Below are 20,672 nucleotides of genomic sequence, written 5' to 3'. Positions count from 1 at the left end.
CTTGTTGTTTATCTCTGCTTCCTAATCATTTTTATCAACAAAAACACCCGGTACCCATGAGGAGTCATGCCCCCATTTCTTTCTTCCCCTCATCCTCTGAAAACCACTAATCTGCTTTCTGTCTCTGTGGATCTGCCTGTTCTGGACATTTCATGTACATAGAATCACACACTATGTGGCCTTTTGTGTCTGCCTTCTTTCATTCAGCATGATTTTTTTTCAAGAGTCATCCACGTTGTAGCACGTGTCAGTGCTTCATTCCTTGTTTATGGCTGAATGATATTCCACTGTATGTTGTACAAGGAAAAACCCAGTCCTTTCCTCTTATGTGTCTCCTTTACTCAAACACTATGATCACACTTACAACACTTCTGATATCAGCTGTGTGTGTCATTTTTCCCCAACACTGAGCAATTCTGTGATACCAGCTGGGTGTACTACAATTCAACTCAATTCTCACACTATCTATCTGGAGAAAACATCGGATCCCACAAGTTAAGGGCTCAGTTCCACAAGACTGCCACCCCCTCATTTCATCTGTCTTTTTTAAAAAAAATTTATATTTATTTATTTATTGGCTGCATTGGGTCTTCGTTGCTGCACACAGACTTTCACTAGTTGTGGTGAGTGGGGGTTACTCTTCGTTGCGGTACTCGGGCTTCTCATTGTGGCAGCTTCTCCTTTTGCGGAGCACAGGCTTTAGGCGGGCGGGCTTCAGTAGCTGTAGCTCACGGGCTTTAGAGAGCAGGCTCAGTAGTTGTGGTGCATGGCCTTAGTTTCTCCGAGGCATCTGGGATCTTCCTGGACCAGGGATCGAACACATCCCCTACATTGGCAGGCGGATTCTTAACCACGGCACCACAGGGAAGTCCCCACCCCACCACTTCAGATGCCAGTCTCAAGGAGTAGTTCCCCCTGGTACCCATAACTTCTGACTGACTTGGCTACAAATCAGAGGTTTCCATGACTTGGATTCAACTGCGTGCTAGAGAAGCTCACAGAGCTCAGGGAAACACTTCTGTGTACCAGTTTATTGAAAGATGTGATAAAGGATGCAGATGAACAGCCAGATAAAGAGAGACATAGGGTGAGGTCTGAGAGCATTCTGAGCGCAGGAGCTTCTGTCCTCATGGAGTTGGGGTCCATCATTCTCCCGGTGTGGATATGTTCACCCACCTGGAAGCTCTCCAAACCTCATACTGTTGGAATTTTTATGGAGGCTCCCTCACATAGGCATGGCCAATTATTAGCTACATTTCCAGCCCCTCTTCCCTTTCTGGAGGATGGAGCATGAGACTGAAAATTCCAATCTTCTGCTCATGGCTCCATCTTTCTGGAGACCAGCTTCCACCCAGGACCCCAACCAGAGTCACCTGATTGGAACAAAAGGTGCTCTTGGTGATCTTATCATCCAGGAGATAACAAGGGTTTCAGGAGCTCTGTGCCAGGAATTGGGGGCAGAAACCAATCTGTATATTTTCTATTATCTCACATATGGATACATCACAATTTGTTCATTTGTCTGTGGATGGACATTTGGGCTGTTTCCACTTTTGACTTTTGTGACTAGTGCTGCTATGAATATTTGCTCCCAAGTTTTTCCTTTTCTTTTTCTTTTTTTTTCTTTCGTTTTTTTTTTTTTTTTTTGGCTGTGTTGGGTCTTTGTTGCTGCACGCAGGCTTTCTCTAGTTGTGGCGAGCAGGGGCTACTATTCGTTGCACAGCCTTCTCATTGTGGTGGCTTCTCGTTTGCAGAGCATGGGCTCTAGGTGCACAGGCTTCAGTAGTTGCGACACATGGGTTCAGTAGTTGCGGTGCATGGGCTCAGTAGTTGTAGCACATGGGCTTAGCTGCTCCGCAGCACATGGGATCTTCCCAGACCAAAGATCAAACCCATGTCCCCTGCATTAGCAGGTGGATTCTTAAGCACTGCGCCATCAGGGAAGTCCTCTACCTCCTTTTTAAAAGCTACATAATATTCCATCATGTTGGCACACAGCAGTTGACTTACCAGACCCTTCTGATTAAGTACCTTCTGCAACATGTAGCTTCTGGTTTTTCCATACAGAGGTAGAGGTACCCAGTACCTCACCCTGTGGGTACCCGTGTGACTTCATCTGAGTAAATTTCTGGATGTGCAAAGCTTCAGCCAAATGGTTTGTACATCTCTACTTTGAGTCACTTTCCCCAAATTGCCCATCAGGAATTTCACATACACAAGGTCCATCCCTGCATCCTCACCCACCCAGTGCTGTCACCCACCTTTTGACCAGGGCTAATGTGAGGGCTATTATCAACCTTTCAGTTTGTATGCTTTTCTATTTTGCTTGAGATCTCAGCCTTTTTTCGTTGTTATTATTGTAAGTTTTCCTATGAGATATTGGTTCATAGTCTTTTCTGGTTTGGGGGTAGTTTTGGCTTCCCAGGCACAGTTCAGATATTGCTGAAATTCACTCAGGTTGGGGAGAGAGCAGACCTCGAGTTTCACACACAGAACCTCCAAGGTCGTGTCCTGGGATCCAGTGGGAACCTGGAAGGGAGTGTTAATATTGGGTCAGTATAATATCATTTACTTGTTCAACCAACGTTCAATGAGCCTAACTGTGTGGTAGACCTTGTTATAGGTCGAACTTGGCCCCCAAAATGGTAAGTTGAAGTCCTAACCCCTAGTACAGTACCTGTGAATGTGACCTTATTTGCAAATCAGGTCTTTGCAGATGTCATCAAGATGAGGTTACACTGGAGTAGGATGGACCTTAATCCAACAACTGCTGTTCTTACAAGAGGAAGAGAGGACACAGATACAGGGAAGAAGTTTATTTGAAGACGGGGGCAGAGATTGGAGTGATGCAGCCACAAGCCATGGAATGCTGGAGCCCCTGGAAGCTGGGAGAGGCAAGGAAAGCGCCTCCTCTAGAAACTTCAAAGGGAACCACCGCCCTACTGACACACTGATTTTAGACTTCTGGCCTCCAGAACTGTGAGAGAATAAATTTCTTTGGTTAGGCACGACTTGTGGTGATTTATATGGCAGCCTCCAGAAACTCATATAGACTTCATGTCAGATTTTCACAGGACTTCACAAGGAGGGAGGAAGAGAAATACAGTTAAACATACCGAGTAAAGTTACATCTGGGAGAAGAGAGAATAAGGCCATTGACATGTGCAAAAGAGAGTGATTTGATCATCTTGAGAAAGTCAGTGAAGTCTTCCCTGAAACTTGACATCTGAGCCAAGATCTGAAGGTGTTAGTAGGTCAGGGGTGTGGAGAACACCATCCCAAGCAGAAGGAACAGCCTATGCAAAGGCCCTGAGACCAGAAGGGGATGTGTCGGGTTTTTTGTTTGTTTGTTTTAATTTTTGGCTGTGTTGGGTCTTTGTTGCTGCACACGGGCTTTCTCTAGTTGTGGTGAGTGGGGGCTACTCTTCGTTGCAGTGCACGCACTTCTTGTTGCGGTGGCTTCTCTTGTTGTGGAGCACTGACTCTAGGGACATGGGCTCAGTATTTGTGGTGCATGGGCTTAGTTGCTCTGCAGCATGTGGGATCTTCCCACATCCAGGATCAAACCCATGTCCCGTGCATTGGCAGGTGGATTCTTAACCACTGTGCCACCAGGGAAGTCCTAGGGCTGTGCACTTTTGAAGAACAGTAATAAGGTCCTCTGGGAAAGGTGAAGAGAGCTGGTAACTAAACTGTAGTTTCCATGAGGCATTCGACAAGCATGAAATTTCTGGATGCTAAAGGCATCCTTCAATCCAACAGATCTACACTGATATCCCAGCTTAGACACGCCCCAGCTGTGTGGCCTTAGGTAAGTGACTTTGCCTCTCTGAGCTTCAGTGTCTGTATGATGGTAACCATGCAAGTCCCTGCCTAGTCAAGGAGAGGGAATAAAATAACCATTGTGAGGTGCTCAGGGCAGAGAAATAACAACCTCTCAATTAACGGTCACTGTAATTAACAAGAAAACTTGTTTGTGTGATATCAAGAACTCAAAATATCTCCTTTAGCTCTTGACGGTTAATTTCAAGTGTCAATCTGACTGGGCTAAGGGGTCCCCAGAGAGCTGGGGAAACATCATTTCCAGCTGCATCTGTGAGGGTGTTTCCAGAGAGCTTAGCTTTTGAATCAGAGGACTGAATCAGGAAGTTTACCCTCACCAGTAAGGGTGGTCACCACCCACTCCAGTAAGGACCTGAATGAAGCAAAAGCTTGGAGCAAGGGCACATTTGCGCTCTCTCTCTGTTAAGCTGGGCTCCCCATCTTCTCCTGCCTCCACACATCAGCACCTTGGTTTTCAAGCTTTGGGTCTCAACTGGAACTTCCACGGTCAGCTCCCCTGGTCTTTGGGTTTCGACTGAACTACACCACTGGCTTTCCTGGGCTCCAGTTTGCCCATGACAGATTGTGGGACTTTTTAGTTTCCACAATCACGTAAGCCAATCCCTCATGATAAATCTCTTTCTATATATCTGTATGTAACTGACTGGTGCTGTTTCTCTGAGGAATCTTTTTTATAAATTTATTTATTTATTATTCATGTATTTATTTATATTTATTTATTGGCTGCCTTGGGTCCCCGTTGCTGCGCGTGGGCTTTCTCTAGTTTTGGCGAGCAGGGGGTGCTCTTCGCTGAGGTATGCGTGCTTCTCATTGTGGTGACTTCTCTTGTTGCAGAGCACGGGCTCTAGGCACGTGGGCCTCAGTAGTTGTGGCATGTGGGCTCAAGAGTTATGACTCTCAGGGTCTAGCGCGTAGGCTCATAGTTGTGGTGTACGGGCTTAGTTGCCTTGCGGCATGTGGGATCTTAGTTCCCTGGTCAGGGATTGAACCCGCGTCACCGCATTAGAAGGTGGATTCTTAGCCACAGGACCACCAGGAAAGTCCCTCCTCCACATCGTTGACAGCACTTGTTATTTTCCATTTTGGATAGTGGCCCTCCTAGCGGGTGTGGTGTGGTCCGTTTTCCTTTGCATCTCGCAGTCCCGTTCTCACACACCACACCAGCTACTGATTTCTTTAATACACTTATTTATTTAGTTATTTATTTTTAAATTTTTATTTACTGGCTGTGTTGGGCCTTCATTACTGTGTGTGGGCTTTCTCTAGTTGCAGTGCGTGGGCTTCAGATTGAGGTGGCTTCTCTTGTTGCGGAACACGGGCTCTAGGCACACGGGCTTCAGTAGCTGCGGCATGTGGGCTCAGTAGTTGTGGCTCGTGGGCTCTAGAGCGCAGGCTCAGTAGTTGTGGAGCACGGGCTTAGTTGCCTTGCGGCATGTGGGATCTTCGTTCTCTGACCAGGGCTCGAACCCATGTCCCCTGCATTGGCAGGCAGATTCTTAACCACTGCGCCACCAGGAAAGCCCCACCAGCTACTGATTTCTGATGACTTCTACTTATCATCCATCTCCCTGCTATGAGAGGCCACATAGCTATCTGTGAATTGGGGAGAGTGACCTGTGTCGGGGCCCAATGGGAGGTGTTATTTAGTTTCCCACCCCAACACCTTCTAGAACAGCCACAGCGAAATTCCACCCACAATATATCCCAGCATGCAGGCTGGTGTGGGAATAGAAGGGGGTCCCTGAGGGCTGACTTCTACCACGGAGCCTCGCCACCCACAATAGCAGCTTTGAGTCTCTTTGGGAACCAGAGCTTTGAGGCCAGGCCAAAAACCCACCTTTCCAGACACCCGCGCATATCCCCCCAAAAAGCAGCCTGTGGTTAAATTAGAATCAAGGTGGCCACTCGCCGTCCCCCCCACCCAAGGCCTGCTGTGACCTATCGTCACCTTCAAAGAGGCTGTTCAGAGAGCAGTGGAAGGCTCTAAAATATACACACATGCCTATTTTTCTTTCCCCACCAGCATCGCCGGGGCTTTGGCCACATATCCGTGTCCCACAAGAGGCTCCTTTGAAGCGAGAATGGGGCCGCGAGAGAGGCCCACAGAAACCCACAAGCGCGCACTGTTCCCAGGGAGAGCCCCGAATGGGGTCTGCAGTCAGCCTGGGTTGGCCGCATCTCAGCAAGGCGTGGCTGGTGAGGGCCACTTCTGTGGGAGCCGGGAGCCCAACAGATGGGGTTTCTAAGAAGCTGGGCTGAGGGAAAGCTAAGATCCTACACGTCTTTTTTCCAAAGTCGTGGAATTTCTCTGCAGTAGCCACGGCCGCTGCTTACCCTCGAGGGACCTCTCTTGGTACGAGAGAAGAATTCCATTTTCCTGGACTCAGAGGCTGATATGGAACTCAAGGAGGGGCTGGACCAGGACATGGGGCAGAGCTGTGAATTCAGAACTGGCGGGTGAATTCCAGAGTGCGACCATGCTGCGTTAAATGGGACAGACCTGGGATTGGCTGAGATCTTCCTGGGACCCAGCCTGGGCTGTGGTTGGAGGCCTGAGGGGACTTCGGCACAGTTTGAAATAATTTTTTTTTTTTTAATTTTCAATGATGAATTGTGAAAATGTAGACGAAGTAAAGAGCACTGAGAACTGGCACTAGATGGCTGCTGGCCAGATACTGCCCTATGCCCTTCAAGTAACACATTGTGGGGTATTGGGGCCGCTAGAATCCTATTTCACAGGTGAGGCACAGAGAGGCCAGGACATTTGAAAGAGGTCACACAGCAAGCCAATAGCAGGACAGGGATGTAAATCCAGACCTGCCTTAGTTAACCCAAACCCATCAACACAGCCATGTGTTGTATCTTTCTTTTTAATTGAATTTTATCTTTTTAGACTTATTTTGTGAAAAAATATACCTAACATAAAATTAGTCATTTTACTGTACAGTTCAGTGGCATTAAGTACATTCATGAAATGTTGTGCAACCATCACCATTATTTACTTCCAAAATCTTTCATCTCCCAAAATAGAATCCCAGCGCCAATTAAGCAATAACTTCCATCTCCCCCTCCCCTACCCCCTGGTTAATCTCTGATATCTGCTTTCTGTCTCTGTGGATTTGGTCGTTCTGGATATTTCATAGAAACAGAATCATGTGGCCTTTAGGGTCTAGCTTCTTTTACTCAGCATAATGTTTTCTAGGTTTATCCATGTAGGGACTTCCCTGGCAGTTCATTGGTGAAGACTCCATCCTTGCGCTGCAAGGGCCGCGGGTTTGATTCCTGGCCGGTGAACTAAGGCCCCACATGCTGCATGGTGCGGCCAGAAAAAAAAAAAAGGTTTATTGGTGTTGCACCATGAATCAGTGCTTCATTCCTTTTCATGGCTGAGTAATATTCCATTGTTTGGATGGACCACATTTTGTTTATCCATTCATCCACTAATGGACCTTTGGGTAATTTCCCCCTCTTGGGTATTGTGAATAGGGCTTCTGTGAACATGTCCATACAAGTGTCTGTGAGTCCTAACTTTGAATTCCTTTGTTATGTTTTTTTCTTACACCACACACACACACATGTTTTTCATATAATACCATCATGGACATTGCTTTTTAAAGCAGGAACATTTAGTTATAACTGACATACCAAAATCTGCCCATTTTTAATGTGCACAGTTTGATGCATTTGATATGTGTCTACACCAGTGAAACTGTCACCACATCAACACAGTGAACATAACTCTCACCCAAGGGACCTCCCTGGTGGCACAGTGGTTAAGAATCTACCTGCCAATGCAGGGGACATGGGTTGGAGCCCTGGTCCGGGAAGATCCCACATGCTGCAGAGCAACTAAACCCATGTGCTACAACTACTGAGCCCACGTGCCACAACCACCGAAGCCCACACACTCTAGGGCCCACGTGCCACAACTACTGAGCCCGAGCACTGTAACTACCAAAACCTGCGTGTCTAGAGCCTGTGCTCTGCCAAAGAGAAGCCACTGCACTGAGAGGCCTGCGCAGGGCAACCAAAAGCAGCTCCCACTCACAGCAATTAGAGAAAGCCCGTGTGCAGCAAAAAACAGCCAAAGCAGCAATAAATAAATAAATAAAATTAAAAATTAAAAAAAAAACAAACCTATTGCTCTAAATGTTCCCTCCCACCCTTTGTCATCCCTCTCTCCCTCCAACCCCTCCCCTTGGAAGCCCTGACCTGTTTTCTGTCTGTTTACATTAGTTTGCACTTTCTAGAATGGCATATAAAAGGAATCATGCAGTATGCAGCCTTTTGCATCTGGATTCTCTCACGCAGCATAATGGGCTGGAGGGGCATCCCTGTTGCTAGAGAGTCAACAAGTCACACCTTTTCATTGCTGAGATATCCCACTGTGTGTTCATCTGTTCCCTTGATGGTGGACATTTGGATTACTTCTGGTTTGGACACACATTTAATTAATTTATTTATTTAAAATTTGTGGCTGCATTGGGTCTTCGTTGCTGCATGTGGGCTTTCTCCAGTTGTGGCGAGCGGGGGCTACTCTTTGTTGCAGTGCACGGGCTTCTCAGTTCAGTGGCTTCTCTTGTTTCAGAGCATGGGCTGTAGGCACATGGGCTTCAGTAGTTGTGGCATGTAGGCTCAATAGTTGTGGCTTGCAGGCTCAGTAGTTGTGGTGCATGGGCTTAGTTGCTCCTCGGCTATTTTATTTCATTTTATTTTTAATTGAAAAACATTTTTTTTTGACTGTGCCACATGGCTTGTGGATCTTAGTTCCCTGACCAGGGATTGAACCTGGCCCTGGCAGTGAAAACTCGGAGTCCTAACCACTGGACCACCAAGGGAATTCCCCATTTGTATGTTTTTAAAAATGACTACTAACCAAGTAAACGAGAGTGGCATGGACCCTCCAGTGATGAAAATGTGGCTAGATCAAGCATTATTTTATTTTTTATCTTCTCCATATGACATCCTAAAGAAGCACACTGGGGTGGTGTGTGATTTTTGAAATTTTATTTTATATTAGAGCATAGCTGATTTACAATGTTGTGTTCGTTTCAGGTATACAGCAAAGTGATTCATTTATCCATATACATATATCCATTGTTTTTCAGATTCTTTTCCCATATGGGTTATTACAGAATATCGAGTAGAGGTCTGCCCAAGATCTTCTCAGGCTGTGTTTGGCAAAGATGGTGGGGGGGCGGCGGGGGATGGGCTCCTTGAAGATTGAGCTGAGGTGCCTGCATCCACAAGGGGCAGCCCAGGCCCCTTTGAAGAGCCCCTTTGTCCCTTTTGGGATAGATTTTCCTGGATGATTTTTTTTTTTTTGGCTGCATTGGGTCTTTTTTGGGGGGCTTGTATGGGCTTTCTCTAGTTGCAGCGAGCGGGGGTTACTCTTTGTTGTTGTGGTGCACAGGCTTCTCATGGCAGCTACTCTTGTTGCGGAACACGGGCTCTAGGTGCACGGGCTTCAGTAGTTGTGGCACATGGGCTCAGTAGTTGTGGCTCAAGGGCTCTAGAGCTCAGGTTCAGTAGTTGTGGCGCATGGACTTAGTTGCTCTGTGGCATGTGGAATCTTCCCGGCCCAGGGATCGAACCTGTGTCCCCTGCATTGGCAGGCGGATTCTTAACCACTGTGCCACCTAAGAAGTCCCTCCTGGATGATTTTTAAAGAGAATCCAGGTGAATTCCCAGCCCCACCCCCACGGCTTCCCATGCTTGCTTCACCTGCTCTGAGCCTCAGTTTCCACTCCTGGAAAATGGGCAGATCCCACCTACTCTCAGTGTTGTTGCGGTGCTGGTTGTCAAGTGAATGCTATCCCTGTGCTTGTTTCACACGAGGTTTTCTCAACCTCAGCACTATGGACATTTTGGATAAGATTTCATTTTTTGTGGAGGGCTGTCCTGAACGTTGTAGGATGTTTAGCAGCATCCCTGGCCTCTACCCACTAGATGCCAGTATAGAGTTGCCAGATTCAGCACATACAAATGCAGGGCACCCAGGTAAATCTGAATTTCAGATAAACATAGAAAAAAATTTTAACCTAAGTTTGTCCCCAATATTGTATGGCACACATATACTAAAAAGGCATTTGACAAGGGTGCCAAGACCATTCAATGGAAGATGAACAGTTTTTTCGACAATTGGTGCTGGGACAATTGGATATCTACATGTGAAAGAAAAATGTTGGACCCCTATCACATATAGGAATAAATATCTGTGACCTTTGAATAAGCAACAGTTACTTAGCTATGATGGCAGAAGCACAGGCAGCGAAAGGAAAAATAGATAATTTAGATTTCATCATAATTTAAAACGTTTGGGAACTTCCCTGGTGGTGCCTGCCAATGCAGGGGATATGGGTTGGATCCCTGGTCCGGGAAGATCCCACATGCCACAGAGCAACTAAACCCATGCACCACAACTACTGAGCCTGCGCTCTAGAGCCCACAAGCCACAACTTCCTGAGACCACCATGCACCTAAAGCCTGTGCTCTGCAACAAGAGAAGCCACCGCTATGAGAAGCCTGCACACTGCAATGAAGAGTAGCCCCCACTCGCCACAACTAGAGAAAGCCCATATGCAGCAACAAAGACCCAACACAGCCATAAATAAATAAATAAATAAATAAATAAATAAATTAATAATAAAAATACTCTGCTTTCAATTCTTTAAAAAAAAGTTAAAAAATTAATTTTTTGTGCTGCAAAATGAACAGACAACCCACAGAATGAGAGAAAACATGTGCAAATCATGTATCTGACAAGGGTATTGTATCCAGTATCCAAAAAGAACTCTTACACCTCAATAATAAAAATATAAGTAACTCAATTTAAGAGAGCAAAGGACTTGAATAGACATTTCTCCCCCCGAACAACAACCTTGAGAAAGAAGAACGAAGTTGGAAAACCATACTTCCTGATTTTGAAAATTATTCCAAAGCCACAGTAAACGTGACAACATGGTACAAACATAAGGATAAACAAATATATCGATGGAATAGAATTGGGAATCCAGAAATAAAGCCATACATTCACGATAAATTGATTTTTAACAAGGGTGCTATCTTAGTCTGCTTCGGTTGCTGTCACAAAATACCACAGATTGGGTGGCTTAAACAAAAGACATTTATTTCTCATAGTTCTGGAGCCTATAAGTCCAGAATCAAGATGCTAGCCAATGTAGTTCCTGGTGAGAGCTCTTTTCCTGGCTTGTAGAGGGCTGCCTTCTTGCTGTGTCCTCACCTGGCAGAGAGAGACTGAGCAAGCAAGAGAGGGAGGAATATCTGGTATGTCTTCTTATAAGGGTACTAATCCCCATTATTCAGGCCCCACCCTCATGACCTCATCAAACCCTAATTACCTCCCAAAGGCCCCACTTCCTAATACCATCACATTGGAGGTTAGGGCTTCAATATACAAATTTAGGGGGGACACAAACATTCAGTTTATAACAGATGCAAAGACCATTCAAGGGGGAAGGACTAGTCTCTTCAGCAAAAGGTACTAGAACAACTGGATATCCATGTGCAAAAAAAATGAAACTGGACCCCTACCTCACACCATACACAGAATTAACTCAAAATGGATCAAAGTCCTAAATGTAAGAGCTAACATCATACTACTCTTGGAAAAAACATATGGATTAATCTCCATGACTTTGGATTAGCAATGGTTTCTTGGAAATGACACCCAAAGCACAAGCAACAAAAGAAACAAGTAGGTCAATGTGCCTTCTTTTTCAAGGAGCCCTTGGACTCCATATGCTCAAAGCATATGAAGGTGTGGTTGGATCTTGAGTTTGCAGGAGAAACGTGCCAGAGATGACTGGGAATGAAAGATTTTGAAAAAATGTGATGATTTTTTAGCCACCCCTTCAACCTATAAACTTGGGTAATAGGACTCCTCCTTGTTCTTCCCAAGCAGTAATGTGGGTTCACAACTTGGCCACTGAAATATTTATTGAGCACCTACTGTGTGCCCAGCCTTGTGTTAGGCCCTGGGCATACAGCAGTGAATGAGACTGGCATAGTTCCTGCCTTCAGAGAACTGATTTCTGACCCAACTTGGATTGGGTACTCTAGAAGCTGAGCCTGAGATGGAGATTCAAGGTTGCGAGAGTTTGGGGGAAACTTGTGAGGGAGTGAAGGATGCCAGACAAATTAGGGAAGGAGCAGGCAAGGAAGTGGGCTCAGCTGGTGTCAGGCCTCCACTGATCTAGGGGGGACCCTGGGGCATGATGAACACCAAGTTGGTCCTATTTTGGTGCAAGATGTCTGGCCTATGGTTCCCCATGCCAGTTGGTCCTTGGTGTGGGCTTCCTTAGGATGTGTGTGTTTTGGGGGGGCATCACCTCCCTTGTGAGGCAGTTCAGATGAGGGCAATCCACAACAGGTGGCTGTGAGCTGTTAGCAGACAATATTTGCAGCTGTTGGGGTAGGGGCACACCAGGCAGTAAAGGAGATCTGTGTGGGGCACCCACAGTATCCTCTCCCCTAAAATAATGTACATTAAACAAAGAATCACACTGACAATAATTTAATTACAATTATGATCAATGTGTTACCGAACCAAACTTGGGTCCACTTGCCCACTCATAGTAAAGCCCATCTACTGACACCAGTTGTGGTGAAGGAAAGTGCAGCATTTATTGCAGGGTGCCAAGCAAGGAGTGCAGGCAGCTAAAGCTCAAAAGGCTTGAACTCCCTGATGGCTTTCAGGGAAAGGTTTTTAAAGACAGAGAGAGGAAGGGCGGTTGTGGGGTGTGTGATCAGCTCGTGGACATTCTTCTGATTGGCTGGTGGTGAGGTAATCGAGTGTCAACATCATCAACCATCTGGTTTCAACTGGTCTGGGGGTCTATGTGCTTGTGGGTAGCGAGCGGTTAACTTCTTCCACCTGGTATGAGTTTCAGTATCTGCAAAACAGCTCAAAGGACATGGCTCAGAATATTACCTATAGCCCTTGAGGAGGAACTAAAAGTCCTTGACTTTGTTTAATGACTAAACTATTACTATTTTGTCTTGCTTGACGATTTTCCTTTCTAGCTGCATTTTCTCATTTCTCTGATTAAATTTATTCTTTGGAACTCAGGGAAGGCCTAGGATGCTAAAGGTTTTTCTACAGACAAGAGGCAGGGAGAGGACATGGCGGGGGGTGGAGGGGGTCTGTCCTGGGAAGGCCCCATAGGGTCCTGCTCGGTTACAAATGCTGGCTGTGAAAAGGGCTCCATCAGAGGAAGGGAAAGGAAGGTCTTGGGGTAACAGGGAAAGGGGGGATAAGGCTTGGGTCTAGAATTCTGTCTACCATATCTCCAGCTTTGCTGGAGAACTAAAGTGCAATGGAAGGGCTTAAGGCTCAGCTGCTCCAGACCACATTCTAGGGCCAGCTTCCCTCCTGAGGCACCTCAGCCAGGATATCTCCTAGCCCATGACAGCTGAGCCTGTCTTGACCTTAGGGGTGTGACAACCCAATCTGAGGTTGGGACAAGTCATTTGTTACTAGTGATGGACACCCAAGTTGTTTTGAATCTTTTGTTTTTACCAACTAACCTGCAATTAAACATCTTATATGTCTGTATCAGTTATCCATTGCTGTGTAACAAATTATACCCAAAGTTAATAGTTCTAAAAAACAATAAACACTTTTTATCTCATAGTTTCTGTAGGTCAGGAATTCAGGAGTGGCTTGCCCAGGTGGATCTGGCTCAGAGTCTCTTAGGAGCTTGTGGTCAAGATGTTGGCTAGAGCTGGAGCCAGAGGAAATTCTCCTGATGCTGGCTGATGGTGAGAGGTCTTAGCTCCTTTCCCTGGAGGCTTCTCCACAGCAATATTTGAGTGTCCTTATGACGTGGTAGCTTGTGTCCCCTTGATTGAGTGACCAGGAGAGGGCAAGACAGAAGCCCCAATTCCTTCAGTAGCATGCAGTTACTTCTGTCACTTTCTGTTTTACTTTCTATTCATTAGCTGCAAGTCACTAAGTCCAGTTACAATCAAGGGGAGAGCAATTGAAAAAAAGTGTCAGACTACCCTGGTGGTGCAGTGGTTAAGAATCCGCCTGCCAATGCAGGGGACACGGGTTCGATCCCTGGCCCCGGAAAATTCCATATGCTGTGGAGCAGCTAAGCCTGTGCGCCACAACTATTGAGTCTGCGTGCCTTGAGTTCACGCTCTGCAAAATAAGAAACCACTATAATGAGAAGCCCGTGCACCGCAACGAAGAGTAGCCCCTGCCCCCACTTGCCACAACTAGAGAAAGCCTGTGGGCACCAACAAAGACCCAATGCAGCCAAAAAAAATAGTGTCAAAGGATTTGAGGACATATTTTAAACTTTCGAAATGTTGAGGAGGGGGTAACTTTTAAACTGAGATAAAATCCCATAACATAAAATTCATCATTTTAAAGTAGACAAGTCAGGGAATTCCTTTGCAGTCCAGTGGTTAGGACTCTGAGATTTCACTGCTGAGGTTCAATCCCTGATCTGGGAACTAAGATCCCACAAGCCGAGAGGCCAAAAAGAGAAAAAAATAGTAGACAATTCATTGATTTTTAGTATATTCACAATGTTATGCAACTACCACCATTATCTCATTCCAGAACATTTCCATCATTCCCCAAAGAAACCCACTACCTGTTGGAATTCCCCCTCCCCCGCATCCTGGCAAACACCATTTCTACTTCCTGTCTTTATGAATTTGCCTACTCTCGGTACCTCATACAAGTGGAATCATGTAGTATTTGTCCTTCTTGGCCTGGCTCATTTCAATGCTAATCTTATCTAAAAAATACCTTCACAGAGATCTAGAATAATGTTTGACCAAATGTCTGGATACCATGGCCTAGTGACGTTAACCCCCAAAATTAACAATTACAAGTCCACCCCTTGTCAACTTGGCAATCATACATATCTCCTTAAAACGTATTTAATTTTCAAATAAAGACACTAAGCAGGTCATAATTTTGCCTGACACAATACAACTTTCCTATGTACAATGAAAATGTGCTAACCCTTTCTCCAGTGGAGAATGCAAAGTCCTTGGGTGACATTTACTTTTGTCCTTGATAACCTTAAAGTTAAATACTACAATGTAAAGCTAACGATACTTAAATACTGTGCTATAAAGTCAATACATCTCATGTTACATGATAAGAGAGTAAGAGAAGGAAGAATATGTAGCTATTACACACACAAACATAACAAAAAAAGGAAGAAACACTCATGACAATTTCAGTCCTCACTTCTGTAACTGGTTGTGTGGTCATAGCTGGTATTGACTACTTTCTTCTACTACCTGTTCCATATTCCCTTTGCCCTCAGCAAGCATCTGAGTGGTCATGGTCCTTTACCTCATAGGGTGACCCCAAACATCATTCTTGAAGAGTCCTGACTGAACTAAATTGTTGTAGTTTTCCATTGACCTTAATCCCAGGACCATGGTAACACTAAGAGATGCCTTCAGGGATCTCCTGTGGTCCCAACATGCTCTTCCTTACCTCCATTGTGGAGTAGAAGGCTAATTTCCCCCTTGGACATCACGATCCATCACTTCAGGCAGCACAGTAACCTCCTTCCTTGCCTGTTGAGTCAGAGACAGGAAACTGAGAACCGTAACTGAGCCTTCTTATTGCCCTATCAAACCAGCTGCTTCGGGATGATGGGGAACATGGTAAGACCAAGGAATTCATCACCACACTTCCTTTGCTGTGAAGTGAGTTTCTTGATTAGAAGAATGCTGTGTGGAACACCTTGATGGTAGACAAGGCATTCTGTAAGTCCCCAGATGGTAGTTTTGGTAGAAGCATTCCACGCAGAGAAGGCAATTCCACATCCAGAGTAAGTGTCTATTACAGTAAGAACAAAATGCTGCTTCTTTTATGATGGAAGTGGTCCAAAGGAATCAACCTGCCATTAAGTAGCTGGCCAGGGAATGCTGCCTGCGGGCTCAGTGTTGGTCTCTGTCGTCCGCAGATTGGGCACTGGGCAGTGGCCACAGCCAGCCTGGCCTTAGTGAATTGAAGTCCATGTGGCTGAGCCCATGTATAACCTCCATTCCTGCCACCATGGCCACTTGTTCATGCGTGGTCCATTGGGTGGTGATAGGAGTGGCTGGGCAAAGAGACTGACTGGTGTTCACGGAATGGGTCATCCTGTCCATTCGATTATTAAAATCCTTCTCTGTTGAGTTCACCCTTTGGGGAGCATTTACATGGGACACAGATATCTTCACATTTCCCCTCTATTCAGGGAGGTCTATCCACATAGTCTTCCCCAGACTTTCTTGTCCCCAGTTTTCCAATCATGTTCCTTCTAAGTCTCTGACTATCCAACCAAACCATTGGCTGCAGCCCATGAATCGGTGTATTTGGCCATTTCTCCCTCCAAGCAAAATGAACAGCTAAGTGCACTGGTTGAAGTTCTGTGCACTGGGAGGACTTCCCTTCTTGGCTCTCCTTCAGGGCTGTCACAGAGGGGCTGTAGTTTTGCAGCTGTCCATTTTTGGTGGTGCCTGCATATTGCACAGGACCATCTGTAATCCAGGCCCAAGATTTCTCTTCGTCTGTCGACTGATCATAGGAAACTCCACATGAGGCCCTAGGTGCAGGATGGGAGAGAGAAGGCAGTATAACCAAAATGGGAACCATAAGCACTTGAACCACATTTTCAGGTAACTTATGTGTGCCTTCAGGGTCTGCTTGGGTCTGATCTTGTATACATACCCCTTCCATTTGATGATGGAGTGTTGCTGTGCACATTTTTGCGGGTTGATGGGTCAGACAGCACCCAGTTCATGATGGCAGCTCAGATTCCATAGTAACTTCGTGGCTCATGGTGAAGGGTTCAGTCTCTCTGAAAGCCCAGTAGCAGGCCTGAAGCTGTTTCCTGAAAGGAAAGTATTTACCTGCAGAGGATGGCAGGGCTTTTCTCCAAAATCCCAAGGGCTTGTGCTGCAATGCACTTATATGGGCTGCCAAGGCTCCATATAGCATCTCTATCTGCCACTGACACTCTGAGCACTGTTGGATCTTCTGCATCTTACGGTCCAAGTGGCAGAACAGTTTGCCCAGCATCCTGGACCTGTTGCAGTGCCTTCTCTTGTTCTGGGTCCCACTCAAAACCAGCAGATTTTCCAGGTCACTTGGTAAATGGGCCAGAGTAACACACGTAAATGAGGAATATGTTGCCTCCCAAATCCAAAGAGGCCCATGAGACTTTGTGTCTCTTTCTTGGTGGCAGGTGGGGACAGATACAACAATTTAGCCACCTCAGAAGGGATACCTCGACACTCCCCACACCTCTAGATCCCTAAACATTTCACTGAGCTAGAAGGCCCCTGAATTTTTGTTGGATTTGTTTCCTACCGTCTGACATGCAAATGCCTTACCAATAAATCCAGAATGGTTGCTAGGTTCAATCAGCATAATGTCATTACTATAATGGACCAAGGTGACATCTTGTGAAAGGAGGGAAAGGTGATTAAGATTCCTGTGGACTAAATTATGAAATAGGGCTGGAAAGTTGATAACCCCCTGAGGTAGGTCAGGGAAGGTGTGTTGCTGGCCTCTCTTGTGGTCTTAGACAAGAATGGAGAAAAAGGCATTTTCCACCTATACAGCTGCATACCAGTTACTGAGAATGTGTTTATTTGTTCAAGGAATGTAACCACATCTGGTAGGGCAGCTGCCACTGGAGTCAACCATCTGGTTAAGCTTGTGATAACCCACTGTCATTTTTCAAGCTCCATGTGTCCTCAGCACAGACCAAATAGCAGAGTTGAATGGGGATGTGCATTCAATTGCATCTTTCAAGTCCTGATGGTGGCGCTAATCTCTGCCATCCCTCAAGGAATGCGTCATTTTTGGTTTACCACTTTCTTAGGCAGAGACAATTTTAGTGGCCTTCACTTGGCCTTTCCCACCATAATAGCCCTCACTCCACAGGTCAGGGAACAAATGTGAGGATTCTGCCAGCTGCTAAGTGTATCTATTCCAATTGTGCTTTCCAGAACTGGGGAAATAACCAGGATAGGTTCAGGGATCCCCTGGACCCATTGTGAAATGGACCAGCTAAAACTCCACTGATAACTTGACTTCCATAAGCCCCTATTCTGTTTGATGGACCACAGTGATGTTTTGGGTCTCCCAGAATTAGTGTTGGTTCAGAGCCACTGTATTCCTGAAAGGCCTAATTATTTCCTTTTCCCCAGTGCACAGTCACCCTGGTAAAGGGCCACAGATTCATTGGAGAAGATTGGGAGAAAGGTTAACATGCAAATTTTTGGTAGGGTACAGGGGTCCTTCCTCAAGGGGACTCAGCTTCTCCTTCACTAAAGATGTTCTGGGTTTGTGAACTGGATCAAGTCTAAGGATTGACTGAGGCGTTACAACTCTCTCTTTTTATGATTCAAGTTAGACTTTTGTTCACTTGACCTAGAATTTTTCTGCACAAACAGATCAAATAAGAATTTAGTAGGCTTCCCATCTATTTTACTTCTAGGAACACCATGATCAGCTAGCCAATGCCATAGGTCTCTGTGAGTCAGACTATTCTGATTGCTCCTTTTTTTTTTCCTCATTGGTGCTTTGACTCTGATGTCCATTATGGTAACCACACCCACCTTTCTTTGGTGTTGGAGTGCCACCACTTGACATGTGCCAATCTCAGATTCAATTACTCTTGTTGCATTTAGGTTTCTCAATTCAGTGGCAGCAGTTACTGCTACAAGTTCTGATCTACAGAAAAGAGAAATCATAGAGGTACTCCAGGATGTTGGGGTTCCCCTCAAAAATTTATTTCTCATAGTCATGGTGAAAGTCATATCCTTGGGACCTCCCAGGATGGGTGAGTAGGTCTGTCTTAAATGACAAATCCACTCTAACATTTTCATCTCCCTAAGCCTTTGACTCCTTTCCTCGTTAGGAAACCATAGTTACTGTTGAGTTGTTTATTTCTCCTTTCAATTTATCACATTTTGCCTCATGTATTTTGGGGTTCTGTTGTTAGGTGCTTTCATGTATATAATTGTTATTTCTTCCTGATAGATTGAAACTTTTATCATTATATAATGTTCTTAGTCTCAAGTAACAATTTTTAAAAATAATTAATTAATTAATTTATTGGCTGCATTGGGTCTTCGTTGCTATACACGGGCTTTCTCTAGTTGATGCGAGTGGGGGGCTACTCTTCATTGTGTTGTGCAGGCTCCTCATTGTAGTGGCTTCTCTTGTTGTGGCACATAGGCTCTAGGCACGTGGGCTTCAATAGTTGTGGGACACGGGCTCGATAGTTGTGGCTCACGGGCTCTAGAGCACAGGCTTAATAGTTGTGGCACACGGGCTTTGTTGCTGTGCAGCATGTGGAATCTTCTCAGAGCAGGGCTCAAACCTGTGTCCCCTGCATTGGCAGGTGGATTCTTAACCACTGCACCACCTAGGAAGTCCTCAAGTAACAATTTTTGTCTTAACATCTGTTTTATCTGATATTAGTATAGCCAACCCAGCTCTCTTTTAGTTACTATTTGCATGGAGTAATTTTTTCTATCCATTTACTTTCAACCTTTTTGTCTTTGAATCTAAAGTGAGTCTCCTGTAGACAGCATAGTTGAACCGTGATTTAAAAAAAAATCAGTTCTGACAATCTCTTTTAAGTGGAGAGTTTAATCCACTTACATTTAGTGTAATTACTGATAAGGACTTATTTAAGCCATTTTTCTATTTGCTATCTATATTTCATGTCTTTTTTTTTCCAATTCCTCCATTACTGACTTCTTTTGTGTTAAATAGATGTTTCAGTGTATCATACACAATGTTATTTTGCTAATATGAGTGTATGTAGGAACTAAGAGGAGATCCTTAGAAGTGGAATTGCTAGGTCAAAGGCAGGGCAGGGCATGCCTTTAAAACACTGGTATGTTTTACCAGATCAGTCTTAAATGCTTCTACCAATTCGACTGGATATTTTCCATAAAGGGCTTTGCATTTTATTGAAAGCATCTGTTGGCTTGTTAGGATTCTCCCTTCAACTGTCTTCCTGGAGAGGGGGACCTAATTATTCATTTTTTTTTTTTTTTATATTCCCACAGTTTAGTGCACAGGAAGCCAAAAAAGATGTGAAGAAGGAAAAAGGAGCCTCTCATCATGTTGTGACAGGAATACTGGAAAATCAGCAGCATCAGGAAATTTTGGTGTAGCCATGCAAACCAGAAGCCCTGTGAACTGACTTAGTACTTAGTCCCAGAATCTTGGGAAGTGGGGAGTTCTTTAAGACACTTTACAAAAAAGGAAACTGAGGCTAGGAGTTAGGAGATTAACGCTCATAAACTAGTAACTGGACTTTTACTGAGCACCTGCCGTGTGTGTGGGCATTATTCTCCCCACGGGGAGGATCATGATCACACCGTCAGCCCCTGTCCACATGGAACTTTCCTTTACAAATACTTATTAAGGTAGTAAATAGTAACTCATGTATTCCTCTTCCCATCTTAATGGCTATCATTTCCCTTTCCCAGATGAGGAAACCCTAGGCTCAGAGAGGTGAAATCACTTGTACAAAGCCACACAGCCAGTAAGTGGCCAGGTCTGGATTTCAACCCAAAGAGAGTGCTCCCAATCGCTTTGTTATATACTGCCTCTGAATAATATTATTGTCCAGAGCAGCAGCAACCATCATTTTCGCGTGCTAGGCTCTGTAGTAAGGGCTGTCCCCATTCATTTATTCAACCAATGCACACTGAGCAGCTACTATGTGCCAGGCGCCCCCATTTTAGAGATGCGGAAACGGGCCCAGGGAGCTTCTCCGAGAGATGGGGACGCACCGCACCATCCTCGCCAAGCC

The sequence above is a fragment of the Hippopotamus amphibius genome, chromosome 15 (genome assembly GCF_030028045.1).
Source record: "Hippopotamus amphibius kiboko isolate mHipAmp2 chromosome 15, mHipAmp2.hap2, whole genome shotgun sequence".
Lineage (NCBI taxonomy): Eukaryota > Metazoa > Chordata > Mammalia > Artiodactyla > Hippopotamidae > Hippopotamus > Hippopotamus amphibius.
This window is presented reverse-complemented; position numbering follows the sequence as displayed.